This window comes from Equus przewalskii, chromosome 15 (assembly GCF_037783145.1).
Source record: "Equus przewalskii isolate Varuska chromosome 15, EquPr2, whole genome shotgun sequence".
In the NCBI taxonomy this organism is placed as follows: domain Eukaryota; kingdom Metazoa; phylum Chordata; class Mammalia; order Perissodactyla; family Equidae; genus Equus; species Equus przewalskii.
In genome coordinates, this window is record NC_091845.1 from 15,273,309 (window position 1) to 15,285,680 (window position 12,372).

Consider the following 12,372-nt stretch of genomic DNA (forward strand, 5'->3'; position numbering starts at 1 on the left):
TAGATATACTCATTCTCTATTTTTAAAGTTTTCCTATCTATTTCTATTGTCTATCTGCATAGAAGCTAACTGCAGTTGGGCACTTGTTTCAAAACAGAAGGCAGAGAAGAGATGGCTTTGCTACAGTTGTAGCAGAATCATAGTGACACGCAAAGTATTTTGGTTTTGGAAGTTGTTCTTGTGCGTTAACTGACCTGTCCTTGAGAAAATCAAATTATAACATGTCACTGCAAATCTCTCTCTCTTTTTTTTAATTCCCTTTTTGACAAAATAGAATCCACTCATTTATTTGAGGAAAAAAAGAATAAAAATCAGAGGTAAAATATATGTTCCAGCTATCTCTTAGGAACTTAACTCCTAAACTACCTCACTTCTCTCCATTAAATTTCTCATCATTCTATCTTGAACTTCTTAATATAACTTACCATATTGATATAAAAAATTTAAGTAGCCAAAAAAGTCTTTCATATGAGAATGTAAATTCTAGTAGGGATTCTAGTAAGGAAGTAATTCTGTTTTATCTTATGGTTTCTTATGCTGTGACACCATCGCCTTGTACAGTGCCTTGCACATAACATGCATTCAATAAATTTGTCCAGTGAATGAATAACGTATGTCCTTAACAAAATATTACCAACATGGTTCATTTTTACCTACATTTTTCCTTTTCAATCTTCACTTCTACATGAAAATAGAGAGAAGAAAAATCAGATAGTTGCAAAGTCTTGAGAACATCACAGATGTGATGAGACCCTGCACTAACACATAATATCATTACATAGATGTAGGCACAACGGTGGTAATGTTGTGGCCTCCAAATCTGAAAAAATGCACACATTAAATGCTTGATAACATTCTCAGTCAATAAAGTGGCTGTGTATTAATTTTCTTTCTTAACACCAAACTCATCAAAGAGGTCTACTTCTTCATATCAAGGTTCTTACTCTATTGGAGGTGAAAAACTACATCAATTCTTTAATAAAACTATTTCCTTTAACTTGTAATATCACTGAAATTATCTTGAATGTTTTCTCTGACCTCTTTTTTAAACCTTCAGCCTTGAAAATAAGTAGGATACCTGGTAGACTTAGTCAGAAAGGGAGATGAAGAAGTGGGACAAGTTGGGGTATGGTAATTAATCATACCAGTAATTAATCATACCACCTAGGGCACTGCTTCCAATTTGGCTAAAGATAAGAATCACCTGGAGCATTTGATAGAAAAAAAAATTACTGTCTGTGACTGAGACCTACTGAATATGAATTACTAGGGGTAAGCTACATATTTAATATGTACCCCTTAAGGATTCTTATCACCTGGCAAGCTAGGAGGGACTGCTCAAGGTAGCCCGGGCTTGGGGGTAAATCCAGGTACAGGTAATAGGAAATTGTTCAATAAATCATGAAGGGCACAGCACACAGAGTACAGATAATCAAGGCAGGCACATCTGCAATACCAGGAAGTCAATGAGAATCAAAACAGGTTTCCCAACAAGTTATCATGACATAGCCACAACAATTGTGGTATAAGGAGATATGAGTTCTGGTCAGATAAATTCATTATTTTTTTGTTTTTATTTTTATTTATTGCAATTTTGTTTTTGGTAAGGAAGATTGGCCCTGAGCTAACATCTGCACCAATCTTTCTCTATTTTGTATGTGGGACGCTGCCACAGCATGGCTTGGTGAGCAGTGTGCATGTGCGTGCCCAGGATCTGAACCTGTGAACTCTGCGCTGCTGAAGTGGAGTATGCGAACTTAACCACTACGCCACTGGGGCAGCCTCTAGTTATTTTTTTTAAACAAGAACTTATAACCTTACACTGCTGGCTGTCTAATGCCTACAAACAGTCATTCTATCTATGTTTCCAGTTTTTAATTTTGCTTACAATGGGGTGATGAGTTTGAATCAGCTACTCTTTCAAAGTCAGACAGAAAGTTGACAAGCTAGATCTTGGTCTCTGAGATGCTCACCAGCAGGTAGCAGGGCTGGGGTTGAATGAAAGGACTCTAGTCCTTGGCTTAACTGGTAAGTACAAGGACTGGACACTGTATCAGAAAAAAACAACACACAAATGTTTATTTCTAAGTAGGTTAGCAAAACTCATGAATGGGAGAAACATCAAAAATGACCCAGTTTTTGGAGCTCTATGATGGGGTAGGGCTTTGGTTTCAGGAATAAGATCAAAACCTAATTTTCTGAATATGAACATGCTGTGTTATCAGCATGTTACAATTGATTGTGGGTCATTCATGTATTTAGCTGGAGGTTCTTAAATTCCATGTAAGTGCAAGATTGAGCCTAAGGCCTGGCATGGCATTGTTTCCACAGGTCAGGATCAAGTGTCCTCAGTTCTGAATGATGAAGCAGGCACGGCCGTGAAAAATTACAGATTTGTTTTTAGTTGACGCCACCAAGTAGTCTGAGTTTATTAAAAGAGAGAGATTTGAATAATAAGCTGATCGTGTAGTGACAGACAACCGTTTTGCTTAACTGGAATTTACAATAAAAAGCAGTCAAGGAGAATTCCCCTGATCTTCAACATCAAAGAATCACTCAAGTAAAGAAAGGGAATCTCTAAGATGGAAGTGCCCTAATTAACATAGTGCTTATTAATTATAGACTTCTAAAAGCTTTTATTTTCAAAGTTTAGAAGCACTGCTGGTGACCTTAATATGTCTTATTATGCACATCTTTACCTCACCTTGCCACTGGGGAAGAACAAATTTGAAGTGTGATCTGCTAGCTAAAGGTATTAAATAAATGAGCATTTTAAACGAATGGTTCCTAGGTCATTTTTTTCTTTGAGTGTGTGACAGGAACCAAAAAAATAAGTGTTTTCAAAAACTCCTTTGCCCTTCCTAGTAAAGGATTACTTGTAGGATTCTCTGTACCATATCCTGTGCATTCTAGGCTTTACTGTGCACACTGGTGGAGAATGTGGGGTGAACAAGGGAAACAGATGCGGGGTGTAATTCACATTTGGAAGAGTAAAAGAGTGCCTGTGACAGAAAACTGAGGGTAGGGGAAAGGAGGAAGAGACAGGATCTTATTAAAAACAGCTGACATTTATTGAGTGCCAGGCAATACTATTGCCAGGCATTCTTGTAAATACTATACAGGTCTTAGTTCATCTGCTTTCATGACAGCCCTGAAGATGGTATGGGAGACACTGTTACTTATCTACCCAATATCCTGTCTCCCATTCTTTCTCCTTAAGAACACTTCAGTTTTGTTTGGAGTCAATGTTCCAGAGAAAAGTACTCACCTTACAAGCTTCCCTGGTAGCAGTTCTGGACAACGAAGTGGACATCAGTCCGGACTTTGGGGGAAGTTTTTACATTAGATACCAGTGCAACGCCTTCCTTCCTTCTTCCATTACCTTGCCTTAAATATGGATGTGGTGGCTGAAGCTGCAGCAGCTATCTTTTGAAAATGAGAGAACAGCCTAGAAAATTACAGAGCATAGGTTCTGACATTGTTGAGTTTTCAAACCAAAACCAAACACCTGTTACAACCAGACTTCTTGTTGTATGAGAAATAGATAACCAGGTTTGAATAATGAATGGATTACCTTTTCTCGCAGCTGAGTCCATTGCTAAATACTACTGGTAGTCATCCTCACTCTACAGATGAGAAAATTATGTCACAGTGAGTTTAAATAACTTGCCCAAAATCACACAGGTAGAAAGTGGAGAAAAGACTGATGAGGGATCTTGTCTGGGCTGACTTGGAGAGATGGATTTTAGAGCTTGCGATGGGGCAGAAAAGTGTTTGAAGAGCTTCTCTAGGCATTGTGTGAGATACTGAGAGTGATACTATGTGAAAACAAGGTTTTTCAGAAGTTTTGCTTTTTATCGCAATTATGCTTTCCCTTTGGCATTTATTTTGGAGAGATTGTGGTAAAGATTTAGACAGTTTTTATTTACTTCTTGCTTGTTGAACTATGGTTCATATTTTAATGATATGATCCATGAAAAGCACTTAGTGAGTGCCTGGCATGTGTAAAGCATTCAATAAATATTAGTTGTTGTTACTAACATAACAATGACAATCATGAGAATACTGTGCAGTCTTCAAGCAAATCAACCTAGCTGTCTGTAGGTTAAACAAAGTCTTCTGCTGGAGCTCATTTGTAAGAAAATCTTTCATTGACTTATAACAGGAACATCTCAAGGGTATGTCCATTTAATGCCAAGATTCAGGTGAAAAATACCACCACCTCCAGTGAGCATGTACACACCCCCCTCCCCCATATCGGTTATTTGCTATCAGTCAATTGACTCAATTTATGTAAGTTTAAGAAATTAATTAGGGGTCCTGCCCTGTGGCTGACTGGTTAAGTTTGTGCATTCTGCTCCGGCCACGTGGGGTTGGCCAGTTTGGCTCCTAGGTGCTGACCTACACACTGCTCATCAAGCCATGCTGTGGTGGCATCTCACATGGAAGAACTAGAATGACCTACAACTAGGATATACAACTATGTACTGGGGCTTTAGGGAGAAAAGGAAAAAAAAAGAGGAAGATTGACAACAGATGTTAGCTCAGGGCCAATCTCCCTCACCAAAAAAGCACACTTAAAAAAATAATTAACTTGAAGATATCTTCATTTCAAATTTCCCTTACTCTTGGAAACACAGGATGGTTACAGTTATAATACCATATTTGAAGATGCATATTATTACCTTGGTAGGATGTAAAGCATTGAAGATTCAACAAATATTTACTGACTGCCTTTATGTGTGAAATCTTGTGGATAACAGCTAGATGAATTAGACAGGATTTCTTCCCTGACGAAGCTTAGAACCAAGTTACAAGATAACATATCTTATATTATGTTATATTAAAACTGCATGTTTTATTTTTATATAACATTAGATTCTATTTGATTTTGATATTAGGAAGATTTAAATAAAGATATAATCAATGCATTGTGAAAATGCAGAAAAGTGAGTGCTCAACTATGCTTGGGAGTAGAAAAAGTTCTTATGGAGGCATTATCTTTTGAGCTGGAGGTTGAAGGATACATTATGCACAAATAGATGTCAACAGAGTAGGAATAGGAATGAAATGCCTTCTAGATTGAACAAGGGATGCTGAGCTAATGCTCAGCAAGTGTTAGTTGTTTGTTGAAGCTGAACTGTGAAATGTCTGGAAAGATGTACTAGATTATACTCTAAGAAAGTTAAAAAGCATGGTCTTACTTTAGTATAAAATTAGAATTCTTTCAGTAGTTGAGGAAAATACTACATTTACCTTTTAGGGAAAAGACAAACAAATCTCTGGCAGCAAATGTGAGAATTTAGCAGCTGAGAGATGAGCTGTGGGAACAATAACCTCTATACTTGTTTAAGCAAATGGTTTTCTTATAGCTGGCTGCATTCCTAAATAATATAGAGGGCTACTATGAAGTCCATTTTTACAGAGAAGAAAATTATGGCACAGAGAGTTTGTATAACTTGCGCTAAATCACATTGTTAATAAGTAGCAATAAGATGGAGAAGATAAGATAGTAAGTATCTTTGAGATGATTAGGGTTATAACTAGTATGATATCAGTGGGAATAATCTGAAAAAGCTGAAGAAAGTTTTGAAAAATTTTATAGAAATTGACAGGACATGCAAAGAAAATCCAACCTGAGCTGGAAGTTTACATTCTTGGTGAATACAGGAGAAGATGTGTTTTTCTGGAGGGGCTTACACTAGGTATGTTTGGACTAGGGTGAGAGGTCACCACAATACGGAAATAACCAGTGTGCAGTTGAAAGCCGATAAACAGGTGTGAGTTCACGTGTGGAACAAGAGAGGCAGAATGCAGCAAAGACTCGAGGACGTAGAGAGAATCTGGACCTTTGGGAATGCCTACATGAAAAGAGATAGGCGAAAGAAGATCTTTAAAAATGTCGTTGGGGGAATTATTGCTTTCCTTCTTACATGACATGTCATACATGATGAAGTAGAATACATTTGGCTGTTTTTGTTAAGATGTAGTTAGAAAAGCGTCATGCATAATCATTAAGTTTCTTGATCCCTATATTTTTCTGATTATTTTGTCATACATGTACACTTTTAAATTAGCTTTCAAAATATCTCATCTGAAAGTGACCCAATTTTCCAGTGAAAATTACTGTCTAGTTTCCAGGGTACATTGGGTAAAAAATTAAATATCTCTGGAATAAAAAGAAAATATATTTGCAATAAACCTCATTTGCTCAAGGTGAAAAAAAAAACAACCCAGAAAGAAACCACATTTGTTCTACACATTCATCAGAGTGTGTCATGACAGGAATATCAACAAGAGGAAGCAGGTGTTTTGTTCTAACACATGGAGCAACCTGTCAGAGTCACCGTGACTGAAAACAAAGCCTCGCTGAAGTGCTCTGCCCTAGCCCCAACCCTCCCTCCCCCGGCTCCCTGCTCCCTTCTTAAGAATAATTCTCAGAGCTTGTTGCAGGAACTAAAGCCACCTCTTCCGTTTCTATACCAGGCACAGAGACTTTCTCCTGGCCTGGCTTTGAATACTTAATTTCTGGACACATCTGTTTCTCTTCAGGAGTTAACTTTTAAAAGTAACCTTTCAGAAGATGAAAGGGAGGCATGAAACATTTTCATTTTCTTGAAGAATTTCGTTTCTCTTCTCTCAGGAGGCAATTGCACCTGGGAGCCGTCTGGTTCATTTTAAATGTGAGCTAGTTGTTTCATTTAAAAAATAAGAAACAGGGAAAACAAGATGGTTTGTAAGCAGACACACAACTTAAGCAGGTTTTCTTTTAATTTGTGCCAATTAGTTGACCAGGGGAGTCTCAGGTTCTTTGCCTAGAAAAAAATATTCTCTACCTAACTACTTCCTCCCCAAACGTTATAAATCCCAAACTCATTTTCCAAGCCTAACTTTCATGTTTACCACTTTGCTTTCCAACACTTGTACTTTCTCACTTTTAAAATTAAAGAGCAAGAGGAATAATTGCAAACATAATTATGTAATGAAGGGGCCTTTTATGTGGTGTATAGTTAATTATAGCCACTCAATTATACCTCTAAAGCCAAACCCTTGTATTCTCTTCTCCCTGTCGTTTAAAGGCTTTATTGAAAATTATTGCAACAAATTGATTTTCACATAATCAGTAGATTCAAGTCAGATGATTTGTCAGATCATAATGAATTTGAGTTACAATTTCCCCTCCTCCACCATCTGAGCTTTTAAGCAGTGGGGGAATTCTTGGGACAATGATGTGCTCTGTTTTCACATTTGTCATCCCACGGAAAGCTCCTTACAGAAACTACAAGGCAAAAAATGGATTACTGACCTCTAATCCTTTACTAGGAAATGTCTGTGCTGGGCCAGATGAGCTGTCATAGAAGTTTTGCCCCTCTGTTTTATGTTTGTCTGCATAACTGGAAATAATAGTATTAATTTGTTTTTATAAACAGTAATATTGTTCTATTGCTCCCTTCTCACTCATCTTCTTCCCTTCCTCCCAGGGAATCAGGTTTGGGCACAGGTGAGATGGGTATCAGGTTGGGGCTGCAGCCAGCTGGTGTCAAGGCCCACATGAAGAGGGTGTCCCCACCTTGCAGCAGCCTAGGGGGGTCAGGAGGTTGACTTTATTCAGGGAATTGAGCACATAAATACAGATATTGAAAGATAATGGAGGCTAGTTTTCTCACTGTGGGAGAAAGAAGATATAAATATGGAAATGGAAAAAATTAGAATGAACCTTCTTTTATTGTATTGGAGTGAGAAGTATTGTTGTGAATTCTTGTTTTCAATACATATAGATAGAAAAATAAATACAGATATAAATGTTTTTGTCCACGTGGAGGAACGGGGTACACCAACACTCCAGTAGCAATGAGCCTACCTAGCACCCATATCTTGGTTTTTAAAAACTACTATCCAGGGGCTGGCCCAGTGGCACAGCAGTTAAGTTCGCATGTTCCGCTTCTTGGCGGCCCGGGGTTCGCCAGTTCAGATTCCGGGTGCGGACACGGCACTGCTTGGTACGCCATGCTGTGGCAGGCATCCCACATATAAAGTAGAGGAAGATGGGCACGGATGTTAGCTCAGGGCCAATCTTCCTCAGCAAAAAAGAGGAAGACGGGCAGTAGTTAGCTCAGGGCTAATCTTCCTCAAATAAATAAATAAATAAATAAATAAATAAATAAATAAATAAATAAAAACTACTATCCACTAAAAGGAATTAGAGATCCTTGGAAAATGGCTGATTCCAGGGCTGCAGCATGGAAAGGATAAAATGACCCGTAGAATTTTATTGTACCAGAAAGTAGGGACATGTTCAAAGATGATGGGGACATGTCAAAGGACACAGAAACCAATTGAAAGTGTTACCACCAGCCAAATCTTGGACAATTTGAGCAAGAAAAATCACAACAATAAAATCATGAAAGTGACAGATTAAAATCTATTGAATAAATGGCTCTACATGATATAAATAAAAAAAAGTAAATACAGAAGGTTGAGAGAAAGTTCTTCCTTTGGGTAGAATGCCAATTAACAAATCTAGAAGAAATGACAAAATTGGAAATCACCATGTGACAACTATCATAATAAAAATTAGTTCAGGAAAAAATTGTCAATAGATGCTAAAGCCAGTGGGTAAAAGTGGTATCAGGAATGGGTTTTTACATAATCTCAAAATTTCTTCCCATAAAAATACTTATTCTCTACAGAGAAGGGGTAATTTGTGGGGAAGTGGGGAAGCCTGGCAGACATCATCTTAATCAAGTGATCAAAGTTAATGCTATCACTAAGGGGACAAATCAATATCTCTGTACCACTCAAGAATCAAAGAGAAGAACTTGGCATTAATTCTGTGATATTCCAGCCAAAATGCATAACCTGGATCTGATGATGTGGAATCATTGAATTAACCCAAATTGAGACACATTCTCCAAAATGACTGGCCTTTAATCTTCACAAATGTCACATTCAAAACAGGTCAAAACTGAGGAATGTTCCAGATTAAAGGAAACTATAGAGATATGACAAATGGGTGCAACTTGTGATCTGGGATCGGAGTCTTACAATAAAGGGCATCACCAGGGTGATGAAACGTGAATGCATTCTGTGAGCGAAGGTTACAGGGGAGTTATTTGTACAATTCCTGGAAATTCTCTGAAAATTTGATATTGCTTTTTCAAAATGAAGGTAAAAAATGTTAGCATAGTATTATCATTATGACACTGTCTTTTATATACAAAAAGGTTACTAATAAATGAGTACTGACCAATGCCACCATGCTGCCTACTAGAGTATAAGGTCTGTGAAGACAGAAACTCTGTATATCTTGTAAACTTCTAGCTGGGCCCAATAAATATCTGTTCAACTTAAATCTGTGAGTGCTGAGATAAATAGTACTTCCTCATGAAATGCTGAAAGAATAATTTATTTGATAGTAGGTAGAATCTGTATTTAGAGTGTTTTCTTCTCATTTTGGCAGCAAAAAGCAATCTCCATTCTATGGTTGCCCTCCTGAAGGGAGGTAATATTGCATTGTGGTTTGCATAGTGGTTAAGAACACAGATCTGAAGAGAGGCTGCCTGGGTTAAAATCTTGGTTGAATTTCAATGATGTGTGAGCCTAGACAAGATAAGTTCTCTTCCAAACCTTGGTGTCTTTACGTCTATATGTGAAATGGGATGATGAGAGCACCAACCTCTTAGGACTCTGAGTGGTTGTAAGGGGGATAAATATGACCGCAGTGAATGAGTAGGAAGAACACGGAAGAGTTCACCCCTGCTGGTTTTAAGATGTGTGTAATATACATACACACACACACACACACACACACACACACACACACAGAGGATATCTGAATTCTTGTGGTCTAGGAAATTGTAATGGGGCAATCACAAACAAGAAGGGAAGGGAAATACTAATGCTAATGTTTAGTCATTAATCCACTTGTTTATTTTTATCCGTTATTTGTTGGGTGCCTACTATGTGCCAAACACTGTTCTAGGTACAAGGGATATGTAAGTGAATAAAATATTAAAACACATGTGGCCTCAAACTATACTGAGTATAAAAATCATGACCTCAAACTCTGGTGTGCATAGAAATCATGATCTCACACCATAGTGTGCATATAAATTATGATCTCATACTATAGTGTTCGTAGATACCATGACCTCAAACTCTGGTGAGCACAGAAATCATGACCTCAAACTACAGTGTGCAGAGAAATCATTCATAGAGGTCCTGATCCTTTTGTCTGGATGGGGCTCAGGAAGATGCACTTTTAATAAGCACTTCTAGATGCTTAGCACTGTTAGCATTTCTAATAGTCACTAACAGACATTACTAGTAATATCGAAAAGGTACTTGTTATTATATCATTTAATCCTTACCAAAACCCTATGAATTAGGTACTGTTTACAATTTATGTGTGAGCAAACTGAGCCTGGGAGAAGTTCATGCCTTGCTCTTGGTCATATAGCTAGCAAGAGGCAGATTCAGGAAGCTGACCCGGTTCTGTCCAACACTGAAGGCAGCTTGATGCTAGCTTGCCACCTTAATAATTTCAGGAGATGGAGCCATGGACTTGGGAGTGCCTCATAGCAGATACAGCAGTGGACTGGGGCAAGGCACAGCCTAGGAATGGCCGAGGCTCGGTGCTTGTCTTTAGTACAAGGGGATAGTCACAGGCTGACTACTGGCTAGTGAGCATGCTCAGTTAAGTTTCATGAGCACATAAAAGTGACTGATGGAAACCCAAAAATAAACGTATCAGGAGAAGATTATTAAGTGACAAATAAATATTAGCTGTGGTAAAACAAAAAACAGAAGAAAAACTTTTTATTTGAACACTAGATGCCACTAACATATTTTAATTTTATGGAAACACTCATACAGTGTTCATTTCAGTCCATTGTGGCATGGGAAAGAGAAAGACTGCAGGAAATTGAGAGTCCACTACCCCTAGTCGTTGTCTATACAAAGTAAAATTGGAAGCTTGACTGCTTTGTGCCAGGGTAAAACCTTATTGCATTCATGCCAAGTAGGTTTCTCTGTGCAGTTCTTTCCTGGTCTCAGGCATTCCTGTTACCAGTAAACAAAGCATGGCTCTGAGCTGTGGGGGTGAAGAACATATGATGCTGAAACTCATTATTTTTGGTCTCTTTCTCTTTTTCTTTAAACAAAACTCCACACAAATATATGTCCCTCTTGGCCTCTCTCCTAGTCCCCTTTTGTCAAAGAGCCATCAGTTTTTACCTTCTAATGAATCAGAGGCCTTGTCTTCAGAGAAATTCAAGGGGCTTTTAAGTTGGTCAGTTTTGTACTTCAGTCATGATTGCCACAAGCTGAAAATGTGTACGAATTGCAGAAACAAGCTCTAGATGAAGTTTCTGGAGTTAATAGTGAGGATGCCATTCACACTCAGAACTAGTTGCCAAGCCCTTTCTCTAAAATACATTCTGATGGTAAGGAGACTGCTTTGAAAGCTTTAGGAAGGATGTAGGAAGGGAAGTTTGGCATTTACTACAAGACATTCTTTCTTAAACACCAGAATCACCTGTAGTATGTGTTAAAAGTCAAGATTCTTAGGCTGCTCCAGACAAATGAATCATGATTTCTGAGAACGTTTTTGCATTTTTAATACATACTCAAATTTGAGCTTCCCTGCACTAAAAGTTGATACATATTATTAATAATGCATTTTGTGAATAGCTGAAGGCAGCTACCTTGATGCTGTGCTTCTCTGCCTTAAGACTCCAGATTAAAACAACACCAACAAGCTGTCACATTTTTCCCATTGCATATTATAGGCCAGATCCATATGTACTAGGTGCCATATATTCCACTGAATTCTTACAATGCTATGGCCCATGTACCCATTTTTTTTTTTTTCTCTTTTACAGCTGAGAAGACTGACACCGAGAGAAGTTGTGTGACCTGTCCAGTGTCTCAGAGCTAATCCAAAGGAGAGCTGACACTGGAACCAAGGACTGCATGACTCCTGAAACCATACTCTCAAATGCTGCATTCCATATAAACAATTCGCATTGAAAAGTACTTGGCAATTTACTAATTGTGCAAGGTTTTTTAAAATAATAAAACTTATAAGTACATACATATCTATCTATGTATCTATGTATCTATCTATCTGTCTGTCTGTCTGTCTCTGTTCCCAGTTCCTGCTAATATTTGGTCCTGGTTCCTGACATAAGATCCTAAAACCTTTGTAATTTCCTGAGTGATAGGAGTGTCTGACACAGAGCTCCCAGATCCCTTGGAATTTCAAGGGTGAGAGCAGTGTCTTTTGTTCTAATGAGACGACTCTTGCTGGGCTCCTGGATGGAGTCTGGTCACCAGAAAGACCAAACCATGATTAGAAGCTTGGAACTTTCA

General features: G+C 38.1%; 1 long non-coding RNA gene across 1 annotated transcript in view; it reads left to right on the forward strand.

Moving 5' to 3' along the window:
* LOC139076034 (uncharacterized) overlaps positions 1 to 12,102 on the forward strand; it is a 28,480-nt gene extending 16,378 nt beyond the window's left edge. Inside the window, exon 3 of the long non-coding RNA XR_011527261.1 lies at positions 11,883 to 12,102. This is a non-coding gene — a long non-coding RNA (uncharacterized lncRNA). The remainder of the gene's footprint in view (positions 1 to 11,882) is intronic.
* The last annotated feature ends 270 nt before the right edge of the window (positions 12,103 to 12,372 follow it).